This window comes from Melanerpes formicivorus, unplaced genomic scaffold (genome assembly GCF_026170545.1).
Source record: "Melanerpes formicivorus ecotype bairdi unplaced genomic scaffold, bMelFor1.0.p_v2 SCAF_23, whole genome shotgun sequence".
In the NCBI taxonomy this organism is placed as follows: Eukaryota; Metazoa; Chordata; class Aves; order Piciformes; family Picidae; genus Melanerpes; species Melanerpes formicivorus.
Genome location: NW_027142375.1, coordinates 5,318,947 through 5,334,100, shown reverse-complemented (window position 1 = coordinate 5,334,100; position 15,154 = coordinate 5,318,947).

Below are 15,154 nucleotides of genomic sequence, written 5' to 3'. Positions count from 1 at the left end.
TATCAGCATGAAGTTAGAGTGATTTTAGAGCAGTGCAATTTAAACCAGGTAACTCTAGGTCATTTTTCATCAGCTTGCACTATTAGGAATATTAAAGGCTCTATCATCTGATAGCCTAAATTGGTAGCACTGACTTTGGCAGGGCTGCAATAATTTATATCAGAAGACCTTTATATTTAGCTGGCATCTAATCTATGTTAAGTACTCTTATTTAAAGCCGCTCCTGTGAAATTGTACGCTAACCAAATGTAACAAACTGTTGGTTTAGGAGGGACTGGACTACATCAGTTCTCATGTTCAGTGTGGTTTTACACATTCTTGTAATTACAGCTGGGAATTAAAAAATAGCTGATGCTAACAGGAGAGAGCACAGGCTGTGGGTTTGTGGTATGTTTGGCTTATTGAGATTTATAAACACCTTGGAAAAATGATGAAAAGACAGCTAGCTTGAAAACAAAGTGTATTTCATTTCTGAGAGCTTTGTGTTGTTTCTAAAAGTATTAAAAATAGCTCTGATAGCTAAGAAGAACCAAGTTGTATACCTAATGTAACAACCAGTTGAGCCTTCTGCATGTGGTTGCAGTTCATCTTGCACTGAGGCGAATGCAAATTTCCTACACACAATGGCCTGTAATAAAGCCAAAAAGATTCCCATATATCAGTCTTTTCTCATCCATGTCTTTGAAATGCTTCTTAGGTCCCAGCACTTCTCAGAATTTAATTGCTTCTACCATCCTACCTCCTTGTAACTTTTCAGTTCACCTAAATGATTCATTCCTTCCACAGTGTGAGGATGAGGGACAAAGAAGGACCTTCTAGACTGACACTGGATAGGCCAGTCACGTTATTAGGCTGTTTAATATTTTCAGCTCAGCTCTGTGATATCTATTCAGATGATCCTGGAACAATTCTAGAAGAATGGGGATGGAATAGTTAAATTACAGTTAGTATTTCAGTATTTCAGTATCACTAAGGTTGGAAGAGACCTCAAAGGTCATCGAGTCCAACCTGTCACCACAGACCTCATGACTAGGGTAGGGAGGACACTACTGCCCACTGCAGGCTTGAACTCATGACCTAGTCTATTTTCAGTAAGGTTTGGAATAAGAGATGTACTGAAAATGATTGTTCTCATCCATTTTTAAACCTCACTATTTGAAGATGCACAACTAACAGCAAAGTTAGTAGAACTGCATTTCCACAGGAGCTTTTTCACTGCCACTGTAGTGTTTTAGTTTCCCCCTTTTGTTCAGAGATTCCAAAGGTTGCCAGTAGAGCTTCTTGTGAGTGCATTGCAAATGTAGGTAAACCCCTTAAAATAGTATTATCAAATGTTCTTATCCAATTGAGAATTAACATCCTCTGTGCTGCTGATAGCAGTTTGTTCTTTTCAAGTGGTCAGAATTTTAAGGAAAAAGATGAAAAACATCTCCTTGCCCCCTAACCTCACAGATTAGGCTGGGGACAGCCCTTTTGGCAATAACACTTATGCCCCTAGCGACTTAAAGCAGCAAAGCAGGTCCTGTCTCTAACCTTCCTCAAGTGTACAGCCACAGTTGTTAAAAGGTCTGTGTTTCATCAGCACAGACAGCACAATTTCTCAACATTCCTTTTGCTTTCCAGCATTGTTTGAGGTTACCTAATCTGGGGAGCTGACACAGCATTTGCCATGTTGGGTTGACTTGACTGAGATGCTAAGACCCAGAGAAAAGCCTAAAACCACAACACAAGCAATAGCAAACTAAAGGATAACAGAGAACACTCAGTCTTGTGAAGCCTAGAGCCTAGAGATGTTCTTGTAAAAGCCATGCTGAGGAGGAGCACGGCTGCTAGTAGTTTCAGAAGAGAAGTCAAATAGGGAATGGTCCTCATAAAAATGTCCTTTCATCAGAGTTTGAGGTCAGATCATGGCTAGAGCAGATTGAAATGGAAGGAAGAGTTTTCCTTGTGCCATCTAAAGAGAAGCCACTGGAAAGCCTTGCCTTGGGAGAGAGGAAGAGCATGCATCTGTCTCATGCAAAGGAAGGAGAATGTAATTTCTGTGTTAAATGAGGACATCTATAAACAATTCCAATTATTATAGTAAAAGATGGTCATATTGGCAGTGCAGCAAAACAAGCCCCCTTGTATGACCATGCTTTTCTCTTCTGGCATCTGTAGTCTCAAGAACACCAGTCAAAGTCTTTCTCCAGCTGCTACATTCACACAAAGAAGCAGTATAAATGCAAGCATTATTGCTGCCAATCATCAGGCCTTCTGAAGGAACTTCTGTCCTCTCTGAATACTATGGGGTATAAACATTGGTCACTATTGAGTATTGTATTTTTAATGTTTGCCACTGTAAATGCCACAATCTTTAATTGATAAAGACAAGTATAACTGGGCTAACTACATCAAAAAGGTCCTATTTGGTATTAACAGTCACCCTTCCTGTATTTGAGATTGTGCCACCACCTCCAGTGGGAAAGACTGATACACCTGTTTCGTTTAGCCTGACTCAAAATTACTGTTCACACTTCCTAAGATCTGACTGAGTTCTCACACCTGTGGATCTCCCTTGGCCAGGCTTTGCCCAGTAGTAAAAGTCAGTTAGCATAAGGCCTTCTCGAGACTGCATTCATTGATGTGAGAAGGTCAGCCTGAGCCAAGTCTAACGCAACAGTTCACACTACCTACCTGTCTTACAGCCATTAGCTTCCTCCCCTCATCTTCTCCCAGAAGTCTCATGATGTCTGAGCAGCCTGATGGGTTCAGACAGGTCAGGCTGGGAACGAATATGCTTGTGTAAGCAGACCTCAGTTTCCTTCAGGAACGTATCAGCAGCTCATTGCTGTTCAACTAAATCTCCATACTGATTTCTGAGCCCTGCTCACATATGCTTCAGCTCGTCACACAGTAAACATCCCAGTACACTGCTGCTGACCTCATTCATCAACTCCTACAGGACAGCTTTTCTTCCATCACAGGAAGGATGATGGGACTTCCAACATCACTCATGAATGCCACAACAGCGCACAATATTCTTTCATTACAAGGAGAAAGGGATTTTGACAAATCCACAGAACAGTGTGGAGGCTGCAGGGGATCACGTCTGAAAGATCTTGCTTTGATATGTCATTCAAATAGGAGGAGTGGGGGCAGTGCACATCACATCACTGCAACTGCATGTCTAAACATGGATAGTTGCCATTTGCCCAGTTGTACCCAGAAACATGTAAATGCAGGCTGATGTTCCAGGCACAAGAACATTGTTAGCCACCATTTGGAAACCACTGAGGGAAATTCTACCTGAAAAATCTTGGGGTTTACTGTATTTATCTTCTGCTCTCCTACATCAGAGGCAGTTGATTGTCTACTATCCCCTTTCATGTTTACAAGAAGCTAAAAAGGTGTGCATGCTTCCTGGCTGAATGCAAGGGTGATCTAAGGTGCTCATCAGCATATTTACTTGAAGTTACTGCTTATTAAATGACTTTAACTTAATGTATTTCCAGGAAAAAAAAATCTAGTGCTTTTAAACAGCCTTTACACAATCAATGTGGAGGTTTTGATGGTGTGTGTCTACTACCACTCATCTGAGTCAGACTGTGCAGTATGCCCAGAGGATAACAGCCTTCAAAACTAAGCATGTGGTAAGGGACAATGGTTTTAACCTAGAGAAAGGTAGATTTAGATTGGATATTGGGAAGAAGTTCTTTACCATGAGGGTGGTGGAACACTGGAACAGGTTGCCCAGGGAGGTAGTGGAGACTCCCTGGAGATATTCAAGGTCAGGCTTGATGGGACTGTGAGCAGCCTGATCTACTTGAGGATGTCCCTGAAGGGAGTTGGACTAAATAACCTCTAGAGGTCCCTTGCAATGCAGCATATTCTGTTGCTCTATGTGAATCTTCTGTAGCCAGAGATAGTTGTTTTATCTCCAGCTGGAATTGATGCTGCTTCAATAAAGCCAGTCTGTACTTAAATATCAAATACAGTTGTGATTTTACACTACCTAAGTCTGCCACCTGAATTATTGTCACTCCAAATAGACTTGCCCCTTCCTCCCTCCATATAAAAATGTTTGAAAGATTTCAGGCATTGTCAGGGTGTCTGAAATTGTCAGAGTCCTCTAGAAAGCAAACCACTGCTATAATTTATGTGCCTATGGAAAGACAGAGAGAGGACACAATGCAGTTGCTGTGCCTCCACATCCACCTGCTGCCCTCCCTGCCATCAATGAGCAGTTCCATCCAGAAACATGGACAGTGTTTTTCCTGGCTGTCACAGGTGTGTCCCAAATTGAATATGCCCCAGTGTCCATGAAAGGAGAAGTAAATGTTCAGCCTTGGGGAATTTTGCCACTTCTGGGGAAGAGGAGAGCCCATATGAGGTGCTGGAGCCTGCTGGAACCCCTTGCTCCCTATAGTAGAAATGTATCCCACCACTTGGCATTGTGATAAGAAAAGAGAGGTGGGAGAAGCATGTCATGCATGCATAATAATATTCATGAGGCATCATTTGCAGGCAAACTGAGCAGACAACATGCAGCTCACTTGGATGGCAGATCAGAAGTGACTTTGCAGAGAAGTTCAGAAGCAGAGGCCTAATGCTCTCCTTGGAGAGTTATTTAGTAAGGTTGCTTGAAGACCTCTCCACCAGAGCTCTCTGGCCAAGGAGGGAAGGAATAAAATGGTTCTTACCTCTGGGAGAATCTTTTTAATAGAAGTGAAGATCTCCATGTTGAATCCTTTGAAGCCCATGTTGAATAGATGATCTCTCTCATGTTGATTTAATGGGGACTTTTGACACGAGCATGACTGAAGAAGCAAAGCTTTGTTAGTGGCACACCTCACTGGGGTGGATATTGGAGAGAAATTAACTGAAGCTAAAGAGCTGTATGTGTTTTAAGAAAACTCTAATGATTTCACAAGTCTTGTGAGTGTGATTATCAAAAATGAATGGTTTTCTGTAGGAAAAGGAGAAAGAAAGGAAAACAAAGAGAGAATTGGGGTTTGCTAAGATTTAAAGATGGGAAGGATTTAAAAGAAAATAAATAATTAAATCCTTTATAAAAATTCAATCTACCTTTTAATCCTTTGGCCAGCAGTGTGAAGTGCCATGCTGTCTTCTGAATGTGAAATGTAAAATTCCCTCCCTTCACACAGGTCTGCAGAATTGTAATGTGTCATCCAACTGCAGCCCCGTGTCACAAGCTGTCAAAATGCTGATGGGAGATGCTGACCCCCAGCCCCCTGCTGGAAAAAAAGCCTGTTGCATCTAAATGGCTATGCTATAAATAGTTAAAGCTGATGGTATTTCTGGAGGACAGCTCTTCTGGCTGTCCATGAGCTACCTTAGAACAACACTTCAGACAATGTGCATTTCCTGCTCCAGTGCCAGCAGGGAGGAGGCCAGGGGCCTTTCAATCCCGCCAAGAGAGGATTGCCCCTGAGTGGCACACCTTGTGGTGTGCAGGAAAATGCCTTTGTTGCCATCACTGGAAAGACAGAGCTTATCATCCAGTGTAGCTCAGCAGCTATCTTGGAGATAGGTGGCTATTCTGGTGTCAGAAATTTGCTATTATTGTTCTCTCAACTATTCCACCAAGCTAAAGGTTTAATCAACAAGATGCCATGAGATTTAATTTCTTGCAAAGGAAGCTTATTTGTCCAAGGTATGCCTTTTTATGCAATGTATTCACTCTAGAAATAACACCAAACTGGACAAGTTGTGCAAGTGCCAAAGCCCAGAACAATCACTAACAACCTCAGTTAATTTGTGTTGCCTTTCCCCCCCTCCCATTTCAATGCCATATAAATCCAGAGCCAGGTCTAATGTTGGACAAGGCACTCAGACTATGAGGGCATTCATACATGTGTTATGTGGATTTCTTGGCAGTGACTCTGTTTCTGTCTTGAGTGTTGAGGGAAGGAAAATAAATTCTCTTGCTGTTGAATTCATGGGCTTCCTACAGCCCATACACCACAGTCAGAGATATTAGTGCAGTCTGAATTTTGCCAGTATAGGAATGAACTCTGGCACCTGAAAGGAGCCTAGAGAGTAAGGCTAGACATGGAAGACACTGGATTGGGACTCCTTGTTCAGATCTTAGCTTTTTTTCAGTCTTCTTATTTCCTGTGCTGGGCAGGTAACTGAAAATAGATATGCTTCTATCTGAAGGGGTAATTGCAGCTTGGATTTACTTATGTGGGCTAACTGTAAATTAGCTCAATCAGTTATAATTGTTGAGCGTGCCAGCGTGAACTTCGGTGCACTGCCATAACCCCACTGGGTCTGTGAATAGACATTCAGCAGGTAACATCTACAATCAAAGTGTTGTGTACCAAAATATTTCAGTATTGTGTGCCACAGCCCAAGAAAGCTAGTTTGAAGTTTTGCCCTGTTATAGGTTATAATGTGAGTTATATTTTAAGACTGCAATAGATTCCATCAGGTAGTGCTGCTGTTCCCAGCTCTGTTAGGGAAACCTAAATGTTATTCTTGCACAAGCTTTTGTCTATCTTTGTCTACTTAAATTGTGACCTCTCTGGGACAGGAAATGTCTTTTATTTTATGTTTATACAGCAAATAAGGTTTGGATCTTCACTATGATTCAAAACAGTGATTGAAGTTACAGAGCCACCTCTTGTCTACATCTGACAGTAGGTTGTTCCATGAGTCTTGCATAAAGCTTTCTATGGGACATACTGTGTAACTCCCTTCTGCATGGAGGAGAAGTAGCCAAAGGGAATCCATCCTCTGTTTTCTCAGGTTGCTTGTGGTGCTCTTTCTTATTCTCTTCTCATTGGTATAGCTCTGAGGCAGTGCTTTGGACTGTAGGAAAAAAGCATTCTGGTATCCAAAGATGTTGGATGGTAAAGAATATTGCTCTGTTCACATTTAACATTCCAGGAAAAATTAATGGCTTGTGTGGTCTTGAAACCCAACTTTCTTCAGGTGATAAAGTTTGAGCAGAATGAATGCATTTTAGGAACATCCATAATTTTGAATATTCTTCTTCCTGTACTTAAACCATCTAAATTAAACATTTTGTTGCACAAGCACAAGGCTATAGAATTGTTATGAAATAGTGACTGTGGGCTAAGTCTTTGACTTTTCTGTCTTTCCTTGTCTCCTTTATTCACTCCTGAAATGTGACGTAGGACGTTGAATTAAAACAACAACAACAACAAACCACCTTAAAATACAAGGAAATATGTTAGGGGTTACTGGATAAAAAGCAAAATAAAGCAAATAAACAAACAAACAAAACCTAAAAACCAAACAGAAGAATTATTACTTATTGGAACTCATTGATTTATTAAATGTATCTGTGCTGTACCAGGCTTAAGCACAGTACTGCTATAAATTTGCTGGTAAAACTGACAGGCACTGTTACTTTAGGTTAAGCTTATCTGCAAAGCAAAAACTGAACTTTTAGGAATTTCATGGCCTCCTCCACTGATGGTGTCTCAAATCAACCTGTTTTATCTGCACTTAGAAGACTGAGCATTCACACTGGTCAGGTCTTCTGTCTCAGGAAGCAGTAATCAACAGGTAAATGAAATAACTCCATACATTGTTCCAAGGCATGTTGCAGGTCTCCTAGGCTATTTTGCATTTTGCTGACCACAGTTTGCTGGAGGAAATGGTGTTGCCAGCATGTAAACTGAGGAATAGTCTCATCATACATCATAGAACCTTTTATAAAAGGGAGGGGAGGAGAGGAGGCAGGGGTTGTGTGTTTGGTTGGTTGGGGTTTTGTTTTAAAACAGAGTTCCTGGTGATGATGCAAGCCTTCATGGTATCTTCATAGTATCATAGTATCAGTCAGGGTTGGAAGGGACCACAAGGATCATCTAGTTCCAACCCCCCTGCCATGGGCAGGGACACCCCACACTAGATCAGGCTGGCCAGAGCCTCGTCCAGCCTGGGCTTAAACACCTCCATGGACGGGGCCCCAACCACCTCCCTGGACAACCCATTCCAGGGCTTCACACTCCCATGGTGAAGAACTTCCTCCTCACGTCCAGCCTGAATCTCCCCACCTGCAGCTTCATTTCATTCCCCCTAGTCCTATCACTGCCTGAGATCCTGAGCAGTCCCTCCCCAGCCTTCCTGTAGGCCCCCTTCAGATACTGGAAGGCCACAATTAGGTCAGCTCAGAGCCTTCTCTTCTGCAGACTGAACAGCCCCAACTCCTTCAGTCTGTCCTCATAGGAGAGGTGCTCCAGCCCTCTGCTCATCCTACTGGCCCTGCTCTGGACATCTTCCAGCACCTCCATATCCTTCTTGTAATAGGGGCTCCAGAACTGGAGGCAGTACTCCAGGTGGGGTCTCAGCAGAGCTGAGTAGAGGGGGAGGATCACCTCCCTCGACCTGATATATGCCAATGAGGGTACTGCAGCAACAAAACTAGACTCACTCAAAAGCTGAGGAAAAAAAATGAAAAATAGTCTTGCAGAGGAAACTAGTGCTTCAATTTGTACATCACTACTGCATCTTCATTGCAGCTTATTGAAACAAGTTCACACAGGAAGAGTTAAGACTTGCAGAGCAAGCAAATGCCACTGCCCTGTGAAAATTATGTCATTAATTTACCTGTGCAGATTACCCTGGAATATAAAGAAGTAGGATTGAATGCTTGTTACTAACCTGTACCCTATTGTGTACATACCTTGGTATTTATTCTCCAACTTCTCAAATATATGGCCAAGGTAACCTGCTATCAAGCCCCAGTAGACTTTGAGTGATTGTCCTTGCGTGTACTACAAGACCACGGCAGGTGCAAGGCAATATGTCTATTGAGAACTAAGGTAAGATGCATTATGCTACATTGGCTGTGGGCTAGGAGTGAGACTTTATTTTGTTTGGTATGTATCTAGGAATTTAAATGCTGCACTTGCAAATCCTGGCATAACTGCATAGCATATCAACATTAATCTGTCTTTCAAACACACATTTAATAGCTCACAGACAGAAAAGTGGCATCAGTGTTGCCTACTGGTTCTGTAATTCTTAGTTATTATCTTTTTTTTCCCATGATTAATTGTGCAAACTTAATGGTTTTGTTTGTCTTGCTTTGTTTTGTTTTTAATAGAGCACACAGGCTGCTGATACCTGGCACTGCTAAACCATCTGCTGGAAAGAAAATACAAACCTCCATTTATGTTTCTTGTCTTAACCCTTCCTGTGCCTTTTACAGAAAGTAATTTTGGGGTGGCCATTAAAAGGTAACTGTCCCACACAGAGATATTAATGCTTCTCTGCATAGCTGGTCTGCTAAGGCATCTAACTAAGCAGCTCACAAAAAGTGCTTTGTACTTTGCCTATGGAGCTTAGCCAAAGTCTGCATCCCTTTTAGTCATTAACTACATCATCTTTTGATATATGTCTGAAGCATTTACAGTTTTTGCATGACCAAATGCTTTCAGGCTTAACAAAACCCACACTCCTCTGTAGTGTCTATGGATTGTCCAGGTCTAACATTTCAAAGGTTTGCTAGATCCTCTCCTTATGCCTAAGAGAATATAAACAGCATTCAGTTTAATTAACATCAGCAAAGGCATGTTGCAAATAGATTTACTCTGTTACTGGCTTTCTCCATTTCTTAGTGTCAACATTTTAAGCTTTCTGTAATAATGTATCCACCTTATTATTTTTTTTTTTCCCAGGAGGAGAGGAGAAACTTCTTTTTCTTTCTACTAGAAAGGAATTATTTCAATTTCAGTTTGTTGATGAGCAAGTAGTGAGGAAGTGAAGTTATTGCTATGATGGACTAGGATATAAAGCAGGCAAGATTGTGTGAAGGGGTAAATTAGCTGCTGTTGTAATACAATTCCCACTGCAAACTTCCCTCTTTGTTTCCTTTTGTAGCACTAGTTAGGAGACAAAATGGGGAAAACCCAAAATCACAGTTCTCAAGTCTGTTGACTTGTCTGAAGACCTTGCATTACAAGAGTAGGAGCATAGATTAAGACAGAGGGCTGGGCAACCTTGAGTCTGGCTGCAGTAAATGCCAGGCCAACTCTCATCATAATTAAAACCATTTTAGAAACTGTTTCAAATTATACAGCTGCCATTGGACCATGCTCCTTTCCCTCCCCTCACCCCTTCCTGGTCACAGAGCAGCAGAGTTGTCACTGAAGCAGCTCCACGCACACCCACAAAACACTTCTGCTGCAGCTATCTTCACACAGCATGGGAGGAAGTTTTCTCCAGTGGGTGAAGGATGGAACCCATGCTTGTAATCAGGTCGTGCCACTGAAAGGTTACTTAGGAGGCAAGTGCTCCAGTTTCCCAGAAGCAGGCTTAAAAGGCTGTAGGGTATATTTTCAAAGTGCTGTGCAGGATTTCACCACGTGACTCATTAATGTCAATGGGAATCATGCTGTTAAAACTTTGTGCAGTGCTTTGAAAATGTATCCCTATATGTCAATTTTCCTTTCCAGGCAAAATTATCAAAACCAGACTTTGTGGGCCTTCTTTAGAAAAGTTTTTCAGTACTATTATTATATGCTAATAAATCAATGGTTTAGTAGGCTCAATCAGCTCTTGTTCCTTCCTGCCTTCTCCATCTCCACTTTCCATTTTATCACTGACTTTGATTTTATGCAGAGTTATAGGAACATAGAGTTTTTGCAGATGTCACCTGAAAGAAGGCAACTGCAAAATCTCAGAGGCTGGATTGCAAATTCTGTGAAAATCAACAGTTGTGATGTAGAGGGATAGTAGTATTTCTTGCATAATTTCAGTTACAAAGCAGAAGCAATAAGGAAAATTGAACTCTTCTCTTTTTTTTTTGTTGTTTTAATTGCTGTTTTCATTAGCAAGATGCAACAAATCAGCTCTTACTCATTAAAATAAAATATTTAGTTGGGAGGATTTGCAATTATCTTTCCAGGATAACTCCTGGGATCTGCTAATAACAAAATATCAGGTGACATGAGTATGCACTTAGCAAATAAACAAACTCATGTAATGAGATCTCTGGTTTTCTAAGAATTACTTCCTTTGATTGTGCTGAATACACAGAGAATTACCCTGAACTGCTTGTGCACTCCAAACTACAACAGAGGGCTGAATTGTGTCTTTCTAATAGCTGAATTTTGTATTTGGTCAGAACCTGCTACTACACATCTAATCCTTCTTCCAGATGCCATAGATATTTCTACTATATAGCTTATTACTTATGTAGCAAAAAGGTGCATCATGTCTGTCCTGGGAACCGTGTCTTAATCTGAATTAGTCTCTGGAATAAAATGATTGCTGTCTATATGGATAGCATGTCATATGCTTCTGTAGTTCCATTGCTCAGGCAGCAGCTGTTCCATTCAGTAGCTGCTCTTTTACTGCCAAACAGAAAGGGACCTCGGGGTGCTGATTGACAGCTGCCTAAACATGAGCCAGAAGTGTGCCCAGGTGGCCAAGAAGGCCAATGGCATCCTGGCCTGCATTAGGAATAGTGTGGCCAGCAGGAGCAGGGAAGTCATTGTGCCCCTGTACTCTGCTTTGGTTAGGCCACACCTTTAGTACTGTGTCCAGTTCTGGGCCCCTCAGTTTAAGGACATTGAGACACTTGAATGTGTCCAGAGAAGGGCAATGAAGCTGGTGCGAGGCCTTGAGCACAAGCCCTATGAGGAGAGGCTGAGGGAGCTGGGATTGCTCTCTACAACTACCTGAAAGGTGGTTGTAGCCAGGAAGGGATTGGTCTCTTCTCCCAGGCAACCAGCACCAGAACAAGAGGACAGAGTCTCAAGCTGCACCAGGGGAAGTTTAGGCTGGAGGTGAAGAGAAAGTTCTTCACCAAGAGAGTCATTCATTATTGGAATGTGCTGCCCAGGGAGGTGGTGGAGTCACCGTCCCTGGAGGTGTTCAAGAGGGGATTGGATGTGGCACTTGGTGCCATGGTCTAGTCATGGGGTCTGTGGTGACAGGTTGGACTCAATGATCTTTGAGGTCTCTTCCAAACTTAGTGATACTGTGATACTGTGAAACTTGAAACTTGGCTTAAGCTCAACAAAGCAGGGCTCTCATGCCTTTTCCCTGTCATTGATTTGTTATTGGTAAGCTAATAGTATCTCTATTTCCATAATAATTCTTCTCTGTAAAGCTCAAAGTACTCCAGAAACATGGTGGTGCTGTATAAGCTCTTTATGCAGGTGCAAGAACTGGCATGTGGAGGAGTCTGTCTTCTGACATGCTGCCCCAAAATGCTGCCTTTCCCTGGTGCCATTGTGAGCATTGTTGTTCTACTTGCAAGGTGTCTTGTTGCCTTCTCTGCACAACACCAAAAGCTCCTACAGAGAGATTTTAGAAGTCCTTTGTGTTTGGATACCATGATGACAAATACAATATAAAACTTCAGTGAGAGAATCAGAGAATCATAGAATTGTTAGAGTTGGAAGGAACCTCAAGGATCATCTAGTTCCAAAGCCCTTCCATGGGCAGGGACATCTCACACTAGATCAGGTTGCTCATAGCTATATCCAGCCTGGCTTTAAAAACCTCCAGGGACGAGAGCTTCCACCACCTCCCTGGGCAACCTGTACTGACTGCTAAGTTTCTCAAAATTAGGGTTTGGTTTTTTTTTTTAAGGTACCAACAAGAGAAATGGTAATAGATTCCCATACACAAGTGTGGTGAAGCAATTGGTTGGTATACTGTGAATCTCATTACAATCATTACCGTTGTGATTAAGTAACCTTACTAAAATACTTTCCACACTGAGGATGGGGGAATTCTGCTTCTATGATGGGAACCATAGAAAGATGAAATACTTTCACCTGCGTGCTTTTGGCGGGAACACAAAGGGGAAGCTCTAGAAATTACAAGGAGATGTGTATTTTGTGACTGCAGAAGTCCTGTTAAAATAGGAACCCCATGATCCAGTAGATTTTCATTCTTTCACCAGGTCGGGCCCGCCGCCTTTTTGCTCTCTCTTCCAGAGATATGTACAGCAAAATCTGTGCGTCCAAAGTCAAAACCTAGGCAAGCCATGTTGGGCCTAATTAAGCCTAGTTCAGAAAATCAACAAAATGCACAGTTTCCTTAATCTTCCCAGGGGCTAATGGCTTTCTGCTTCTCATATACTCTTCCTCTGACTGAACACAGAACTATGTAACTACTGTTGCATTTGTTACCTATGTAACTTCAGACAGTGTTTTGTCTCCACTTTTCTATCTGTTGGAAGAAACAAGACATTGTTTGTGTTTATCCTCTGAGTTTAAAGACCTGCTAACCTCTGAGAGCGTGCTGGTAACTCATCCTCTGATGATTATCCTGCCTTCTCTTGGATCCAGATACAACCAGCTTACTCCAGGCAACATGCAACTGGTTTGATACAGAAATTGAATAAAAGGGTTGGGGACCACCACAGCTCAGTAACCCATGCACTTACTGTATCATACCTGTAAGTCATTAACTTGCCCCAGGCTCCTCTTTTTTGGAGTGTAGTTAGGTATTGGACTCTGGGCCTTTGTAATCATGAGGTTGACAGGAGATCTGATGGCTCTGAATGTTTCAAGATTGTCTTCAAACAATTGAATTGCTCACATAGATGCAGGAATTTGAACTGCAGATGCCATCTAGGCTACCAGTTTGATCAGAAGCATGACAGACCAAGGTACCAGAGCAGCAGGTGGAAAGACTGACACAAACCTTTTCAGTGATAATTCCTGAATTCTGCATTCTAACCTATTATGGAAAGAATTATAATCGGGGCTGAGTTAAGTCAACTTGTTTGTAGAGAAAATAATCAAAAGGGAAAAATAGCTCCAGATCAGTCACCCCTTTGGCAAATTCAGTTTAACCTCAATTAATGGAAAACCTGGAAAAGCATGAAGTGCTCCCACACCTTGGAGCTTTGCACCCCACAGACCCATAGGTCTGCCAAGGTCTGGCATTTTGCCTGGGCTAATAAACTCTCTGACAAGTGGCAGCACTGGGGATCTGTGTGCTGAGATACCCTTGTGGCTCACGTCTGGCAGAGCTTAATGACTCAGGTTCAGCATCGTGTGAGAGCAGCTGCACTGCTGTTGGACCTGGTCCCAGAAACTGGCTCAAAGTTTCTCAGGAGCATAATGACTCAGTCTTGCAGTGGTGGGTGAGAAATTTTGGAGCAGGTAAAGGAGACTGGGGGAGGGAAGAGGGATTTGGAACACTTATTTGGGTTTTCATAGTGCTTTTCATGGAGAGGCCACAAAATTTTGCATTATGATGGAGTTAGTAAAGCTTTGAATGGAAGACTCCATCAGAAAGCTGAGAGACTTGGGGGCTTACAACAGTATTTCTCTTTCTGTCTGTACTTCTGGGACTTGTTTTATTTTTTGAGCATAGAGTCTTCTCTCCTTAGTCCATCTTCTGCAGGGATCATGGACTCTGCTGTCTCTAATGCAGTCGCTTGCTCTGAGCCCATCCTACTCAGGCAATGACTTCTCTCTGGGATGGGAAGAAGGCCAGGAAAGACACTAAAGGGAAACAAGTCTTGTTTTTGAAGGTGTTGCTGAGAGCCTGGAAAAGGCATAGAAGCCTTGCTGGGACACAGAGCCTGGTGATCCTGACACTGACCTGTAGGTAGACATCCTAGTCCAGCATCAAGTCCAATGCTGTCCCCAGGGATATGCCCTTTTCTTGGGGCTGTCCCCACTGCCTCCCACCTGCCCTCCTTCCCAGCTGCACAGTGGGTTGGGAGTAAACAAGACACAATAACTTACTGCTTGGGCTGCTTGTTCTTATCCTCCCTTGCCTTGATTGAAAATGCATTTAAATGCCCACAATAAAATGTTAGAGCATTTTCTTAAATGAAGCTTGAAAATTTATGAAGTCGGATTCAGAATCATCTTAGATTTCAGTAGCTACAATATTTATCCTACTTCTAGGCTCTCACAAAATCAGCCATTGCTAACTTCTATTTTTTTTCCTTGTGTCATATTTTATTTCAATATTTTTTATTTCAGTTTCCACAGCATTTTCCTTTCTATGCAAGATTTCTTTCCCATCCATAGTCTTAATTTCACAGTATCACAGCGTCACTAAGGTTGGAAGAGACCTCAAAGATCATCGAGTCCAACCTGTCACCACAGACCTCATGACTAGACCATGGCACCAAGTGCCACATGCAGTCCCCTCTTGAACACCTCCAGGGACGGTGACTCCACCACCTCCCTGGGCA